The following is an 18,133-nucleotide window of genomic DNA, read 5'->3' on the forward strand; positions in this document are numbered from 1 at the left end:
AGCGCACCCATGTGAAGGTGACCCAGGGAACTTTTTTCTCCACCTTTTGAGACTTGCTGTGTATATTCCTGGCATGCACGCAAATGAATGATGTAATTGATCGGGGATACTAAGCAGACCACTCAGATGTAGCACCTGACTTTAGAATAACTTACCTTCTGACTCAAAGTCACTAGGCATAGAGTCCTCCTAAAACCTCAAAGTGCTACTCAATATGTTAAATCTCCTTTGCTTATCATCAAATTACTTAAAGCACAATGACAGCCTGGTACTTTTAATATTCTTTTTATGACATGTCATGTCTATCACAGGTCAAAAGGGGTCTCCCAAACAAAGCAATAACTTTGAGTGAAAAACTTATATAAAGTCTCTCTATTAGAAAAGTTTGTTTTGGCCTCCAAACATTGGATTTTATGGATTCCTATAAAATCATGACTATTTCTTAGCAGTAGGATTTTCCAAGCCTTGCAATGAAATTCTTAGTAATACTAGTTCACTTTAAATGAAGAACGAGAGACTTTGACCTCAGGATAGATGGATTGGCATGTTTTTCCCTATTCATGCTACTAAATACAGCTAAAATCCTGACATTATATATGAAACGAGTGTAGGGAGACTCTGAAAGATGGAAGGAAGAAGGCAGACCAGCCAGGGACAGGAGGCCCCAAGGAACAAGATAGGGGTGAGTTCTCTGGGTTTTCTTGTTGCCTCGTATATTCTAGACTTGCAGCTGAAGAAGTTCACCCCAGAAATGCCAATGGGTGCAGACGTCAAATGCCCCAATAAAAGTCTGCTTTCTTTAGCCAAAGCACAAGGAGGAGTGCAGCCCAGCGAAACAGAAAACTCAGCACATTATAGATCGGGGGATTTTTGCAGAAACTAATGCTTGTGATGTTCATATGTTTGTTTGTTTTTTTGCTGTTGAGTAGGTTTGCTGAGAGCTCTTGGTGACCAATTATTTCTTTGGAATTTTCATTGGTTTATAGTTCACAGAATTGAAAAGTGAGACTTGCTTATGATATGATTTTGGCAATTCATTTACTATCCATTAATTTTCAGCAACCCCACCTGCAAATTGCAAATTGAAATAAGCAAAATGTCAAAAATAAAGAGTATTTTTAAAGGATAACAAGCCAAAGGATATGCTTAGGAAGAGGTAGTGGTATAGAACCTTGTCTCAGGTATATGAGTTCTGTATTTCTGTTGATTATTATTATGGGAACACAGTGCCTCACAACCACAGGTGAGCTGTTCATAAATATTTATTGAGTTGAATTACTTTCTGCTAATTCTTCCTTTCCATTAACTACAAAATTATTAAGAATAGTCACACACCCTTTGAATGTTTTTAAGTGAAAAATGGTTTGGACTTCTTTGGTGTGAGTGTCATCGGAGAAAGCAATTACCCCGTGCCAGGCACGTTCTGAGAATTTTACGTATTTCATTCAGTGATGATAACAGCCCCACGAGGTCGTGTGGCTGTTGGTGGTCTGCCCATATCCACACTCACTCTCCTCTACACCGCAGGCTCTTACTTCAAGCACCTGAAATTCTCTGCTTTTTCCGCCCTGGCTGCTGGAGCACATTCACCCCACGTGCAGGACCCTGGGGTGTTAAGACGCTCAGAAACAGCCCCCAACCAATGACAGAGGGGATTGGCGGTAGTAAGCCAGCCTCCTTACCCCTCTGGTGGGGTGTCTGGTGTGCACTGTACATACACTCGTGCAAACGAGCCGCAGCTGCTCACAGGCAGCTGCTTCCCACTGCCTCCCCATCCCTGTTCCACTTCTCCACCCCTAGCAGGGTGTCCAGGAGCACCTTCCAAGGAAACTCCTTCCTCTCAAATCCTGTCCTAGAGCTCCTGGGGGCACCCAAACTAACAGCCCTGGGTAACATTACTGTCCCCATTTTGGAAATGAAACTGAGGCTTTGAGAGGCTGGTTACTAGAATATGGATAGAAAGTAAGTGGCAGAGCCCGGCTTCCAAATTCAAGTTCTAGCTCCCATTTTATAATGCCCTAATGACTCTGAGTGCTGACTGGGCCCTAGGTACCATAAACACTTCATCCAGCTTATTGGGCAGGTGATAAAATAATCTCAGATAGGTGACGTGTCAAATCCAACGTCACAAGTAGTCCGTGGCAGAGTGAGGATCGAAGCTCAGGTCGGTGCACTTACCATCCTGCCACACAGCCCCCTTGGTGCCTGCTGTGTTTAGCTGCTTTTTAAACTAGATAGCTCTCAGATGGAGGTAAGGGGAGTCCAGGGCTCTCACTGGCAGGTCCAAAGGGGCACAAATTATAATCCTCAAATGGGCTGCACCCCTTGTCCTAAGTCTTTCTGCTGTTTTCTTGGTGTGAATTTCATGAGTCTGCCAGTCATCCTGGATCAGAATCTCCAGGCTGTTTTCTTCCCTCAAGTATTACCTCTTCTAACACTTACCTCTGCTCAGGAGTGGTTCTGGATGCTGGTCTTATCCTTGAGGGATGATGGATAGAATCCAGGGGTGGTAAGGCAGTCAGTGATGACTGAGCCTTTCTCTGCGAACAGGAATCTGCAAAAGTTATATCACTTAATCCTCTTAGAAATACCTTAATAATTTCTCTTTTTCCCATTTTAAAAGCCAGGAAATGAGGTTAAGAGAGGTTAAGTGATTTGCCCAAGTAATTCATCCAAGGTTAAATAATTTCAAGCCCAAGTCTCTTGGACTCTAAAGCAGTCCTCCTCCACTGAGCCAGGTGAGGGTCTGGCAAGTTAAGGATACGTAGGAAGCTGCCAGCAACTTCCAGGGCACTTCTTGTCCAGCACCTGCTGAGAGGTGCCAGACCATTCCTGATTATGATACCTAAAATCCCTGCTCAAATCCCAGCTGGCTGATGTTAATGCTCTGCATAGGGGCAGAGCTGTCATTCAAATGTTAAGCACTTTCCCTTCCCATCTATGAGCGTTCTCCAAGTGTTGAGGTTTGTGCTGACCATTACAAGCTGAGGGTGAGAGAATGAGGGAAGATCTGATTCCTACTCAGGAAGACTCTAATGGCTGGTTTGGAAAAATGGGCCACATGCAGATGAGGCAGCCAAATACCCATGTGACACTTGTATACAAGTTAGTTCTTATGCAGAGACTGGGAAATAGCTGGCTTGGCTGGTGTGGATTTGAAGCCCCTGTCTGTACACTTAACGTCCAGTTCAGGAGCCCATCACTTGAACAATACAGGAAAAATGGGAAAGGAACCAGAACAATATGGATTGCTTCATGCCGTTCAAATGATAAGAAATTTATTTTCCTAAATCAAAGTAAATCTGTTACACACACCCACTCCTCCGGATGCTGAGGATCCTGAGACCAGTTGTTGGGATTCTGTATCCTCCCCACGTAAGAACCCTTGGGCTCATGGGGCAGCAGAGTCTGTCCTCCGTCTGTTGGAAGGATGCTGGCTACTCTTGCATCCCCTCGTCTCCATACCAGACCTGGCCTCAGGGGCCTTCACGGACAGTCCTCAGTCACGGGGGTCCGTGGCCCTCTCCACAGGCACTGTGCCTCCTGATTCTGCCACCTCGGGGTCCCTGTGTGTGGGTGGGCTCAGGCTTCTGTTCCTCCCGGCACACCGTTTATGCAGAGCCCTTCCAAATCTTGGGAGACGATCCTGGGGTTGGGGTAGACGATCCTGGGTTTTACACTCAAGCTCACAATCCCTATTCCCTTCCTACTGTTAGGCTACCAGCCTAAGCTCACAGTCAGATTCCCTCCCTGGGCCTTCATCTTTGAAGTCTAAGGCCTAAATAAGGCCTAACTATGGGCGATCTCCCAGGCAAATTCTCTGAACTACTCTACATAAAACAAAACAAAACACAGAGAAGGTGTTATCACCTCCCTCCATTACACATAAACAGACACACACACATGCACACATGCTCACACACACATGTACACACACATATGATGAGTAAGCAAACCAAGTCCTTTGGAAATGATAAGCTACTCCCGTCTCCCCATGTATTTATTAATATTAAAGGGTTTTACATACCAGCATATTATAGTGACTAAGAGCATCACTGTTTCCATTCATTTCTCAGCTCTGCCACTTGTTAGCTGATTAACCTTGGGCGAATGGCATCACCTCTCTGTTTTCTGATGTGCAGGCTGGGGGTAATAACTATTTCCATCACAGGATGTTGAGTTATGGCTACTAACGCATTTCTTTAGCACAGTGCTTGACAAGCACCCTTAGAGCAGAAGCACCCACCTTGTTCCAGCTCTGCCGAGCTCATCAGAGCCCTCTGCTGAAGTCTAGGCAAAAATGGAGGGAGTACTTCTGAGCATCAGGGTGTTTTGAAAGAAAACCCATCTATTATGGACCAAATTGTGCCTCACCTCCGAATTCACCTGCTGAGGTCCTAACTTCCAGCACTTGAGCATGTGACTGTATTTGAAGAGAGGGCCTTGAAGGAGGTGCTTAAGTTAAAATGAAGCTATGAGGGTGGGCCCTCATCCTATATAATATCCTGATTATGAAGAAGAGATTAGCACAAGCAAGGAGACATCAGGGACATGCAGGAACAGAGGGACATGGCAGAAGAGGGTAGCCATCTGCATGCCAAGGAGAGAGACCTGGAACAGATCATTCCCTCATGGCCCTCAGAGGAACCAACCCTGCCAGCACCTGGATCTTGGACTTCCAGCCTCTAGAGCTGGGAGAAAATACATTTCTGTTGTTTAAGCCACCCAGTGTGGGGCATTCTGCTATAGCAGCCCTGGATGACTAAGACACCATCTCAGAGATCAACTTCTGCCAATGTCTCTAAAGTGTATCATTGCTAGTCCTTGAACCTCACTCAGGAAGGGTGCCCATTGGCTTCAGGAACTGAAAAATGGTCATGCATAAAGTAACATAAATCATTCTTCTGTTTTCATGGATTCACCTCTCACGGCACCCATAGGTTGGACATGTTAAAAGAACACCAAAATAGCAGGTGTCGGCTCAGGAATTCCCAGAAGGCACTAACAAAAGGATTTAGTGCTGCCCACCTCAGGAGGCGAAATAATGCTTCTGGAAATTGAGTCAAAGGTTTACACATTGGTGAGAATGTGGAACTCTATGGAGAGGCTCTCTTCCTTATCCCATGATTAAAAAAAAAAAATCATTTAATCACTACATAAGCCCAGAGCCTAGGGCTTTTCAAGGGTCTACAAAATGTTTCAGAATGAAAAACTGATTTCAAGATAATTTCTTATAAAATGGCCAAGTTAAAATAAAAAATAAAATGAAAACAAAGTTATAAAATGCCTTTCAAAAGGTTTTCAACCACATTTATGTTTAAACTAAGCTGCTGAAACATTTTAATATAGTTGGTATCATGGGAGCGGTACCAGTAAAAGTTAATAGGCCTTTGCATCTGTGAAAGAGTTAAACCAGTTCTGCCTCCTCTCCAACTCAGACCAGGCTTGTCTGGGTTTAGGAGATGACAGTAACAGGGGGACTGGGTCTGCAGTGTGGGATGGGGGAGAGTGAGAGGCTGAGGCTCCTAGTGAAAGAAAGACATGCCTTAGAGGACGGGGGTCAGGAGTTCAGCCTAAACCAGGGTTCAAACCTGACCCCCCCCCCCACAACTTCCTCCCTCCCCCCCCGCCCCCGCTTGGTCCTGAGTAACTTATTAAACCTATACTATAGAACCTAAATAAAGGTCCGTCTAGTCAAGGCTGTGGTTTTTCCTGTGGTCATGTATGGATGTGAGAGTTGGACTGTGAAGAAGGCTGAATGCCGAAGAATTGATGCTTTTGAACTGTGGTGTTGGAGAAGACTCTTGAGAGTCCCTTGGACTGCAAGAAGATCCAACCAGTCCATCCTAAAGGAGATCAGCCCTGGGTGTTCACTGGAAGGACTGATGCTAAAGCTGAAACTCCAATACTTTGGCCACCTCATGCAAAGAGTTGACTCATTGGAAAAGACCCTGATGCTGGGAGGGATTGGGGGCAGGAAGAGAAGGGGACGACAGATGATGAGATGGCTGAATGGCATCACTGACTCGAAGGACGTGAGTTTGAGTGAACTCTCGGGGGGTTGGTGATAGACAGGGAGGCCTAGCGAGCTGCGATTCTTGGGGTCGCAAAGAGTCGGACACGACAGAGCGACTGAACTGAACTGAATAGAACCTAAACACTATAGAAACTTAATGTTATCACCAGCACAAAGGGGATAAGAATGCCTACCTTATAAAATTTTCAGGAGAATTAAGTGAGAGGAAGAATGTGAGGTGCTTAGCTGTGGGCCTGGGGAATAGTAAGTGCTTAACAAACACTACTGTAGCGATTGTCCTTGTAATTGCCTTAAGCAGAGTCTCACAGGGAGGGGGTGGAAGGAGTCTTGATTACTAAGGCTTTTTGAAAAACAGCAACTCCAATTTGTTTCTATTTTGGAAGGACTGTTGCTAAAGCTGAAACTCCAGTACTTTGGCCGCCTGATGCGGAAAACTGACTCATTGGAAAAGACCTTGATGCTGGTAAAGATTGGAGGCGGGAGGAGAAGAGGACAACAGAGAATGAGATGGTTGGATGCCATTACCGACTTGATGGACATGAGTTTGAGCAAGCTCCGGGAGTTGGTGATGGACAGGGAGGTCTGGCATGCTGTAGTCCTTGGGGTCACAAAGAGTTGGACATGACTGAGCGACTAAACTGAACTGAATTTTCTTTCTTTACGGTTGCAAACATTGCTTCCTCGGCCTCAAATCTCCTCCCTGTCCCCTCCTGGCAATTCCTATTTGATCTTTAAGGCTCAGTGCCTACATTATGTCATGCGAGTATATGTTCCTTGGTTCTTTGTCTCGTCACAACAAAGATTTGGAGTGACGGACATTAAAGCCCTCAGCGCGTCACAGCTCTCGAGTCTTGGACAAACCGTGTTATAGCTTTTAGGCAAATCAGTGTTACAGCTCTATTTTATTTAGAAGATAGCAGGAGAATCCATCCTCGAACTGTAAGGGCATGCCAACCCAAAGACTCGAAGAGAAGAGAGTGGAGGAGCGCGCGGGTGAGGGAGAGAGAGAATGAGAGAGGGAGAGGGAGAGAAAGAGCGCACTCATGCGGGAGAGAAAGAGAGGGAGAAAGCGCTTTGACTCCTCCTTTTATATGTTTTTTCCTCCACCTGGGCCTGCCCTATGCAAATTGGGCTTAGCCAGGAGTGCTGTTTGTTCTACCTGAAGTCTTCACTCTGGTCCTCGGACCTTCCTTTGACCTTCCTTTGTTCTATTTTTGCGGGCTTTTCCATATATATCATGGTTAAATAGAGCTGACCATCCATCCCAGCCTCCCGTACTGGAAAAGCCTCCTCCACAGAAAGTGGGAAGGTAAAAACTATATTTTCTAGACTTTTGCAGCCTGGGTTGGCTAGAAAGTCTCCATCAGTCAAGTGTGCTCTAAATTTGGAAGTCAGAAGGAAGGCAGAGAATTTACTTCTGCTGCTGTTTATCACTAAGACTTGTGCTCAGCTTGAGCCACAGAGAAAAGAGTAAGTGTCTGTTGAACAACTGTTGTCTGTTGTTCCTGTTAGGGGAAGCACACTGATTGAAACCACTCACCCTGGCCCGGCACTGTAGTAACCATTTGCATGAGTTGTTTTACAAAAGGAGGTCCTGGTAAGGAACATTGAACTAATAAGCCACCACCAACCGGAAGAGTTTGGGAAAGGTCAAAAGGTGACACCATGTGTCCGACCACCTCCCAGAATCCTCGCTGACGTCCATCTTGGATGGGCGATGCGTGTGCCACCAGGAAGGACTCTGAGTCAGAATGTTTGGTCAGAGACGACCTGGAAACTAATCCCATCACCATAAAACCCGAGACTGCAAACCATGCGGCAGAGCAGTTCTCCTGGGTTCCCTTACTCTCCTGCTCTCCACCCTGGGTGCCCTTTCCCAATAAAATCTCTTGCTTTGTCAGCACGGGTGTCTCCTCATTTCCAAGTGTTAAACAAGAGCCCCATTTGGGCTCTGGAAAGGGTCTTTCTTCCTGCAACATTCCCACCATTGAGATAAACCAGCCTTGCAGAGAGGTTTTGTGACTTGCTGGAACACAGGCCCCTAGTGAGGACTGGGAGGAGGTAGGCCCCAACCTGGGGAGGGGAGCCTGGGAGAGCAGGCAGGCAGGGCTACAGAACTTGGGAGCCACTGTGCGAGGCCCCGGGGACTGATGGGTGGTTTCCAAGGATCCTGTGGCCTCGGGCATCTCTTCTGCAGTTCCAGTGCAGCAGGGGAAGAAATTGCCAGCTGGCATCCTGTTGCAGGAAGGGAGACCCTTCCAGGGCCCGAAACTGGGCTCTTGTTTAACACTCGGAAATGAATTGTCCAAGGAGACACATGTGCTGACAAAGCAAGATATTTTATTGGGAAAGGGCGCCTGGGCGGAGAGCAGTAGGGTATGAGAACCCAGGAGAACAGCTCTGCCACATGACTCGCAGTCTCAGGTTTTATGGCGCTGGGATTAGTTTCTGGGTTGTCTTTAGCCAATAATTCCAACTCAGAGTCCTTCCTGGGGGTGCACGCCTTGTCCAGCCAATATGGATGCCAGAGAGAAGGATTCTGGGAGGTGGTCAGACATGTGGTGTCTCCTTTCGACCTTTCCTGAACTCTTCCAGTTTGTGGTGGCTTATTAGTTCTGTGTTCCTTACCAGGACCTCCTGTCCTAAAACAGCTCAGGCAAATGGTTACTATGGTGCCTGGCAAAGGTGGGCGGTTTCAGTCTGTGTGCTTCCCCTAACAATCCTAGGAATGCAAACTGCTTTGCAAAGATACTTAAAGTTTGCTGGTGTTGGGGGACCAATTATATTTACTCTTCCAGGAGCAGAAAGACTCAAGACAAAACCCCTGAGAGCTGCAGTCCTCTCACATAGGGCGGTGTTCAGGACCAAACGAACACAAGCTGTTCGTTCACAAACGTGCAGCCAGGGAACACTTTGGCAGGTCACTTTTGTTTCAGCAGGGGTTGGACGGTGTTAGGGTTGTTGAGTAGCTTTATAGAGTAAAAAGAGGAAATAGAGAGTTTCTGATAGGTTCTGTTCGAGGTGGGAGTTTGGGAGTAGGAGACTTTCTCACTGGTCTTTGGGTACATGTGGAAGTCCTTCATTGGCTGCAAGGTGGCACGTGAGCAATTTGGAGTCATTTCAAAAGAGTATTTCTTGTTTGGGATGGAAGATATTTTGAATCTGGCCATTTCCTGGAATAAGGGGGTGGTGGGCAGTTGATGGGGTGATTTTTGCTGTCAAACTGTCATCATGGCCCCATTGGGGGAGTAGGGAGGCTGCCATCAAGGTAGTTTCTCAGCAGAGATCCAGAACAGAAGGCCCCTGGCTGGCTTCTCAGCCCAGCTGGTCACTAACTGGATGAGTCATTTCCCCGGACCTGTTTTTTATCTGTACATTGAAGGGCGGGACCACCCAAGAATGTCAAACTGCTGACCCTTGGGCCAAATCCAACCTGATTGAGTTTTCTTTGGCTCAGAAATTATTATTAAGATTTTTACTTTTCATGCCATTAGGAAGGGTGTGCCTTCTCCAGTCCACAGCCCCTCTACTTTCTGCTATGTTATACCTGCCAAGTTCCTGCCTTCAGGTAACCTGCTGTTCTTGTAGACGTCGGCCCTGTGCCCCCGACCCAGCTGACCTCCAGTGCCTTCCTGGTGCTGCCTGTCCTGTCTGTGGTTCTACGATTCTCAATGGCACCTTCTCACTTTCGCTGCCTCCTACAGTCATCTCACACCACCCTCTGCAAATATTTGACACTCCTGCTTCTTGAGTCAATTATTCCTTTCAGAAAACTGGAGAGAATGATGTAATTAACTACCTGAGAGAAAATGAACAGAGCAACGAACTATAACTACTGAGACCCACAATGGAGGCTGAAGCCTGGGGCCCCATTTGACCTCATCCGGCTAACAGCAGTCTGGTGCTTCCTTGCTTGGAAGGAATCTGTCAGGAGAGGCCCAGTTCACACTGGGAGCCCCAGCCTTCACAGAGCAGGCATAGAGCGGCCTCAGCCAGCCCCAGGCTCCAGGCTCCGTAGGCCAGCAAGCAACACACCCTACCCCTCCCCACCAAGCGGGCAGTGTCAGAACCAGCACCCCAGAGGGGCAAATCCTTTCCTCATGCACTGTGCCCAGGAGCCAGTGACTCTGTCCCCGATGTGGGGCCTGGACACTGTTGTGTCGTTGGATCCTTGCATCCCAACCTCAAACCACAGACCAGATAAATCAAGTGGAACTGACTTCAAAGCAAACACTGAGCAGAGCCATCTGTGATTCATTCCTAAGCGGGGCCCTTTTCTAGTTATGTAACCAGAGAGATCCAGACAGAAAGACACAGATTGGAAGAACTTATTTTTTTTAAACACAAAACTTTACAGTATTGGGATAATTATAGCTGTCATAGCATTGATTAATTTAACCTGTCAGTGATTTGAGTCTTTCTCAGAGTGGGTGACCAGCTTTTTGTAATTGCATTCTATCCTCCCACTTCCATCCCTAAGTAAAGGAAACAGCATCCTGAGTTCACAACACTTCCTTCAGAGCACCTGACCCTGGGCACCTTATTGTCAGGATGCTACAAAGGACACATTTCCCTCCAGACATCCTCCTGGGCTCATCACACAGTTGCTGCCCAAGCCACAGTCTTATTAGAGAATACTCCTTGGTCCCCTACCTGAAAGCAGTGTGAAGGTTAAGTTGACCTAGGCTTTTGAAGTGAGTCATTCATAAATCACCCAAAATATATGTTGTGGTTTGCAGATAATGGCAAATACTCCAGACTTTAAGAAACTATATTTTCCACACATTTGCAATTTTAAAACATTTTTTCCTAACTAAAATCTATCAATGAAGCAAACCAATGACTATAACAAAAATATATAATAGAGAACAAACTAGCAGTTAACAGTGGGGAGAAGGGTAGAGGGAGGGGTGAGATAGAGGAAGAGGGTTAAAAGGTAGAAACTACTAGATATAAAATAAATAAGTTATAGGGATGTAATGTGCAGTACAGAGAATATAGCCAATATTTTATAATAACTTTAGATGGAATATAACCTGTACAAATTTTGAATGACTATATTGTACACTGAAACTTGTATGACATTGTAGATCAACTGCACTTCAATAAAAATAGACATATTAGAAGTATCTATTAATGTAAAAATTCTCAAAAGCATAAACAAAAAATAATTATCCCTTATCCTTGCCTTGGAGGATTATTCAAATGGTAAGTGATGAAAATATTTCCCTCCAGTCTTTGTTTGATCTTTGTTTATATTTCTAGAATTGAAACTATATTACATGGATAATCTTGTATCTTGAACTTCTACTTAAATATTTGTCCACATAATAAAAAACTTTGTAATCTTTAACTAGCAACACTGCTTCAAATGAAATGGATGTACCGTAATTTTTAAAAATCTCCATTGGACAAAGGTTGTGTCCAATGTTTTACTAGTGTAATGCTTTAGTGACCATCTTTAACAATTCATTTCTATCTTCATTTCTCTTTGCTTTCATAGCATCTGTTCGTAGCAGTGTAATCAACTCTGCATCAAAGTGTATGTAAATTTTGGAACATTCTTAATACATTTCACAAAGATTGAGCCACCTTTTCACCATTAAGTATCAGTTCAGTTCAGTCGCACAGTTGTGTCCGACTCTTTGCGACCCCATGAATCACAGCACACCAGGCCTCCCTGTCCATCACCAACTCCCGGAGTTCACCCAGACTCACGTCCATTGAGTCAGTGATGCCATCCAGCCATCTCATCCTCTGTCATCCCCTTCTCCTCCTGCCCCCAATCCCTCCCAGCATCAGAGTCTTTTCCAATGAGTCAACTCTTCACATGAGGTGGCCAAAGTACTGGAGTTTCAGCTTTAGCATCATTCCTTCCAAAGAAATCCCAGGGCTGATCTCCTTCAGAATGGACTGGTTGGATCTCCTTGCAGTCCAAGGGACTCTCAAGAGTCTTCTCCAACACCACAGTTCAAAAGCATCAATTCTTCAGCGTTCAGCCTTCTTCACAGTTCAACTCTCACATCCATACATGACCACAGGAAAAACCATAGCCTTGACTAGACGGACCTTTGTTGACAAAGTAATGTCTCTGCTTTTGAATATGCTATCTGGGTTGGTCATAACTTTCCTTCCAAGGAGTAAGCGTCTTTTAATTTCATGGCTGCAGTCATCATCTGCAGTGATTTTGGAGCCCCAAAAAATAAAGTCTGACATTGTTTCCCTGTTTCCATCTATTTCCCATGAAGTGATGGGACTGGATGCCATGATCTTCGTTTTCTGACTGTTGAGCTTTAAGCCAACTTTTTCACTCTCCTCTTTCACTTTCATCAAGAGGCTTTTTAGTTCCTCTTCACTTTCTGCCATAAGGCTGGTGTCATCTGCATATCTGAGGTGATTGATATTTCTCCAGGCAATCTTGATTCCAGCTTGTGCTTCTTCCAGCCCAGCGTTTCTCATGATGTACTCTGCATAGAAGTTAAATAAGCAGGGTGACAATATACAGCCTTGACGTACTCCTTTTCCTATTTGGAACCAGTCTGTTGTTCCATGTCCAGTTCTAACTGTTGCTTCCTGATCTGCATACAGATTTCTCAAGAGGCAGGTCAGGTGATCTGGTATTCCCATTTCTTTCAGAATTTTCCACAGTTTATTGTGATCCACACAGTCAAAGGCTTTGGTGTAGTCAATAAAGCAGAAATAGATGTTTTTCTGGAACTCTCTTGCTTTTTCCATGATCCAGCAATGTTGGCAATTTGATCTCTGGTTCCTCTGCCTTTTCTAAAACCAGCTTGAATATCAGGAAATTCACAGTTCACGTATTGCTGAAGCCTCGCTTAGAGAATTTTGAGCATTACTTTACTAGCATGTGAGATGAGTGCAATTGTGCGGTAGTTAAGTATAAGTATTTTTTTAAAACCTCGCTATTTTGACAAGTAAAAATTTAGAGTATAATATTTGCATTCATTTACCTGCTTTGGTTACCAATTAAAATAGTTTTTTTTTTTTAATCTTTCTTAGTAATTTTCATTTTACCTCTTATTAGAGTAGACAGTGTGCAAGTCCACAGACTGAAGCTAAGGATGATTGTGAGATTCTTGGTGCAAAGATGCTCCCGTCTCAATGCAGACCCTCTGAAGGCAAGAGCGGTGAGGTCCAAAAAGAAGGTTAATTGAGCCAGGATATCAAGAGGAGGAGTAAGTCGGGGTGGTTTCCATTCCTGGTTATGTGGGTTTATGTTTGTGCGTGACAGATTGCCCTCAGAACTGAATGGCTTAAAATAACAAATGGTTATTATCTCAGTTTCTGTGGATCAGAAACTTGAGGGCGGTTTAGCTGGTGCTTTGGGGTTTCTCCTGAAGTTTCAGTCGAGGCACTGACAGGCTGGAGGAGCTGCCCTCAAGGTGGCTCATTCGCATGGCTGTGGGCTGGAGGCCTCAGTCCTCACTCAGGGGCATCTTCACAGAGTGTCCTCACAATGGGAGGACAGCCTCCCCCCAGACGGATGATCAGAGAGAGAGATTAACACGGAAGCCACTGCCCCTTTTAGAACCTAACCGAAAGTGATGCACTGTCCCTTCCGGCATGTTCTGTAGGTCATAGAGACTCACACTATTACAGTGTGGAAGGGGAAGATAAAGAGCGTGGCGGCCAGGAGGTCAGGATTAGTGGAGGCCTTCTTGCAAGTTGACTTACCACCCTAGCTGGGTTCCTTTTTTGAGGAGAGGAGAGTTAGCAGCAGGTAGTGGGAAAACTTCTCTGTGTTTTGCACAGTTTGCTTAACCGAATACAGTTCTGTTGTCATCATAAGGCTGATATCGGCCAATATGCTTTGTCTGCATGAAGTCTGTAATTAAAAGACCCTTTGCTTATAGTTAGAGATAGAAGAAATCCAGGGCCCAGGAGCTTAGCTTCTGGTCCATCAAGAGTAAACCAGCCATTCCTCCTCTTCTGGGAGTGAGTGGACACTACTGTGGCCATGCTATGGTCACCTTGACTTATGTAATTGTCCACGTGACTGGCTATAGCCACAGAAATGGCTCAGAGGCTGTCAACTGTGCAGTATGGCAAACTCAGCAAGGACGTGCAGGGAGCCACGGGGCCCAGGCTGCATCACCTCTCCCCAACACGGAGTCCCCTCCCTCTGCTTATAGCCTGCTCGCTCACCCTCAGCCAAGCCCCACCAGTGCTAAGAAATGGCCGTGGTTCACCTTGGAGATGGTCATTTTCAGGCCCCAGCAAATGCCTCTTTGTCTTCCAGGCAGTTCATTTCAGCTGCCAGGACTCAAAAAGTTCTTGCCTAAGATGGAGAATTGGGCAGAAGCATTCCCACTTGGGACCGCATAAATGCCCACACAGTCTTCAGTGGGCCAAGCAAGGTCAGCAGGCAGCTATAAATGCCTCCCTGACAAGGCCAGCACGCCAGCCAGAGCCGAGCCTCTATCAGACCACTGTGCAGGGCAGCTGGGTGCTCACGAGAGAGTCTGGAGGACAGGCTGGCTGGGCTGGCAGCCTCCGGGGAGGGACCGAGGCTCGGTTTCTTCTCATACCCCGGCAGTGTGCAGGAGGGAGAGAACAGCAAGAAATGGCCTCCTGGGTATCCTCCTTATGACAGGGTTCGCATTTACTCCCCAGAGGAAGCTACTGGGGCCTCGGCAGTAATTAGCTAACGCTGACTCCAGAGTTCCGGGTGTGTAGACTGTAGACAATCAAGGCTCTAAGTGTGTGTGTGTGTGTGTGTGTGTGTGCGCACATGCACAGGTGTGTTTTCCCCCTCATGTCATGGAATCACAAGAAACAAGGAAATTCAGAAGCCATCTCTAAAACATTATGCTTGAATATTCCCATTCCAGAATACTATTTGAGCCAGGCAGAAGTTTCTCTACAGTGTGTGAGAACAGGCTTGCTTCCTGCCGAGGATTGTTTTTTCTTGTGGTTGGTGGTCTGACTTAGGCATAACTTGGTTGTAGGAGGGGGATTCCTAACCCCTCACTAGACATTAAGGAACTGCAGCTACAGTGTATTACACGTCAATGATCCTCAAAGGGAACAACAGGAAGACAAAATATATTCTAGTCTAAACTCAAAGATAAAAATGCCTTTTCGTTTCCATAAAATGATACAAAAATGTGTGTAATAAAGCCCTATTAGTGAATATATTTGGTTTAAATTTTAGAATTCAGTGTATATTACCCCAAGGAAGTTTTGCAACAGATGATTTCCCAAAGGTTCTAGAGGCTGGTGACTAGCACTCTCAGTGACATGCTAAGTAGCCCTTCCCTGATGCATTTCCCAGACCCAACTCAGTGAAGGCTCAGTAAGTGTTCGTTGGATGGATTAATGAGTGAAAGAGATCCCTTCCTTTGAAGGCTAGCCTAGATTTTATTCTATCATGGAAACTTAAATCCCACTAAGAAAAAAAACCCTGAAAGACAGTATTATAGTATTATATCTTTTGCTGCTGCTGCTGCTAAGTTACTTCAGTCGTGTCCGACTCTGTGCAACCCCATAGACAGCAGCCCACCAGGCTCCCCCATCTCTGGGATTCTCCAGGCAAGAACACTGGAGTGGGTTGCCATTTCCTTCTCCAATGCATGAAAGTGAGAAGTGAAAGTGAAGTCGCTCAGTCGTGTCCGACTCTTAGCGACCCCATGGACTGTAGCCCACCAGGCTCCTCTGTCCATGGGATTTTCCAGGCAAGAGTACCAGAGTGGGGTGCCATTGCCTTCTCCAATATCTCTTGCCAGGGGAGCTTAAAATTAAAAAAAAAAAAAAACCACATACTTAGAAGAGCCCAGAAAAAAATGACTGAAAGATTACACCTGGCACTGGTTAAAAAAAAAAAAAAATGTGTGTGTGTATGTGTGTGTGTATATATATATATATATATTTACTTATTTATTTCATTGTCAAGTCTTATTTGTGGCATGTGGAACCTTTAGTTGTGACATGTGGCATTAGTTCGCTGACCAGGGATTGAACCCAGGCACTGGGAGCGAGGAGTCTTAGCCACTGGACCCTCAGGGAAGTCTCCACCTGGCACTGTTAATGCTAATTACCTCTGAGGACTGAGACTGACTTTAGGTAAGCAGACTACCACATTTTGCATAAATTCTGCCCTTCGGTTATTGTTCAACCTGGTAAAGCAAGTTTGCATCACTTTTTTTGGTTAAAAAATAAGAATTTTTAAAAGAACCTCACAATGTTCAGAGCACTCTACTATGTCATTCTATGGAAAAGAATGTTAATTTTTTATCAACAGAGAAACCAAAGTCTAAGAAAGTTCATCAGTTCTGAAGGTCAAGAAATTTCCTAACTTTGCATGAAATGATTTGAACTACCAGGCTAGTGGTAAGGAAAAAAGTTATAAAAAGTTAGCATAATATTGAGAACTACATCAGGTTCAATATTTATTTATTCAACAAGTACTTATTGCATGCTGTGGTTAGCTGATAGGTTTTTAAGTACAATAGGAACTGTGGCATAAAGGGTAATATTGTGGAAAGAAGTCAGGGTTCTAGGTGGATTTTTTTTTAAGTCACCTAAAGTTCCTGTTGGAATCAGAACCTCAGACCATGGTATTTCCTTTGTCAAGGTTGGTTATTACAGCCTGTTTTTCATCTCAGTGCTTTATTTTCATTCCTTATCATGTAGAATGCCCATTTAACATGATGTGGTCATGTGATGTTTTTCCTATAGATTTATCATAATTGCAATTTTAAATATATAACAATCTATACACTCAAATAAAATAAACCTTCTAATGAGGGCTCAAGCTAACTACCTTAGGGAATTGCTCTTTTTGATTGTATTTTAAGACCATTAAAATATTTGTTTAGTGATTTATTCATCCTGGAGACAGATGTAAGGGTCGGTCTATTTTTCACATTACACTGGAGTTTTCTTTTTAAATATCCTCCTTGGCCTTGTGGTGAAATGTACATTATGATACTTCCTCACAGTGACACATGCAAAAGCATTATTCATCAAACAGTATTTTCAAGCATACTTCTCATTATTCTTTCAAGTACATAAACATAAGGAAGCCCTGTACTCTTCCCGCAGTATTAAAGGAATCAAAGATATAGTACAATTCCTGACCTGCCTGGACTGTGTTTTAAGGACAGGGTCACCATATTTCACATAAAGTTCCCTCTTGTTCTTTTTCCTTCCCCTCCCTCCCCCTCACCGAATACATAACTGTACTTGGTCTGATGCTAAATCAAGGTAAATGAGACGTGACCTATTAAAAAGGAAATGAATAATTCGAAAGAGGGGAAAATTGCATTCCTGGCTAGAAGCATGGACGTCATGGCTTGAATGTGTAGGTTTATTCCACCACTTCACTGGATGACTTTGCTTTTTGGGTGGCATGTCTTCCATCATCCAAATTACCTCATGAAATCAGCAAAGTAAGTCAAACCACATTTTGGTGCTATCTACTTTCCATTTTTTTTCATGGTTCTTTTTAATGGGTTCTTTTTAATGAATGAATGTATTACAGCAGACTTGTCTTTGAAGGGTCTGTGGGAATAGTTCTTATTAAAGTCCTTAAAATTTGATCCAAATCAGGAAGTAAATGGTCTGTAAGAGTAGGCACACATATCAATGTTTCATGGGTGAAACTTATTAGTAGAATCCCTCATGTCTGTAGGATAGCCAACCTTGCCTCTCCTTACAGAATGTGGAGGAGGTGGTAAGGTTGGGGACCTATTCTCAGAAAGTCACTCAGGCATTTCCTTCATGTCCTTTGGGCCAGCCTGGGTGGTACTGGGCTCATCCAAGGAGGCCAGGTCTAGCTAAACAGAGAAAAGGGTCAGAGGGTAGAGATTCTTTGGCTGCAGGGTGAATAGAACATCCTCTGGGTGCCTCTATTATATGTTATGACCAACGTGGCTTTGATCAGACAACTTGCATAAAAACCACTCAGGGAACCGGTTCCTTAGGCTCTGTGTCCCTTGTCATTATCTTGAGAATTGCTACATCCTGGTCTTTGCACAACTTTTTGCTTCCTTTTTCTCTCTTTTACTTATAATAAGGAGGGAGATGAGAAAAAGTTTTAAAATTAATTTTTACTGTTGTATGGGACTTCCCAGG

Source organism: Bos indicus, chromosome 20, assembly GCF_029378745.1.
Source record: "Bos indicus isolate NIAB-ARS_2022 breed Sahiwal x Tharparkar chromosome 20, NIAB-ARS_B.indTharparkar_mat_pri_1.0, whole genome shotgun sequence".
Taxonomy (NCBI): Eukaryota; Metazoa; Chordata; class Mammalia; order Artiodactyla; family Bovidae; genus Bos; species Bos indicus.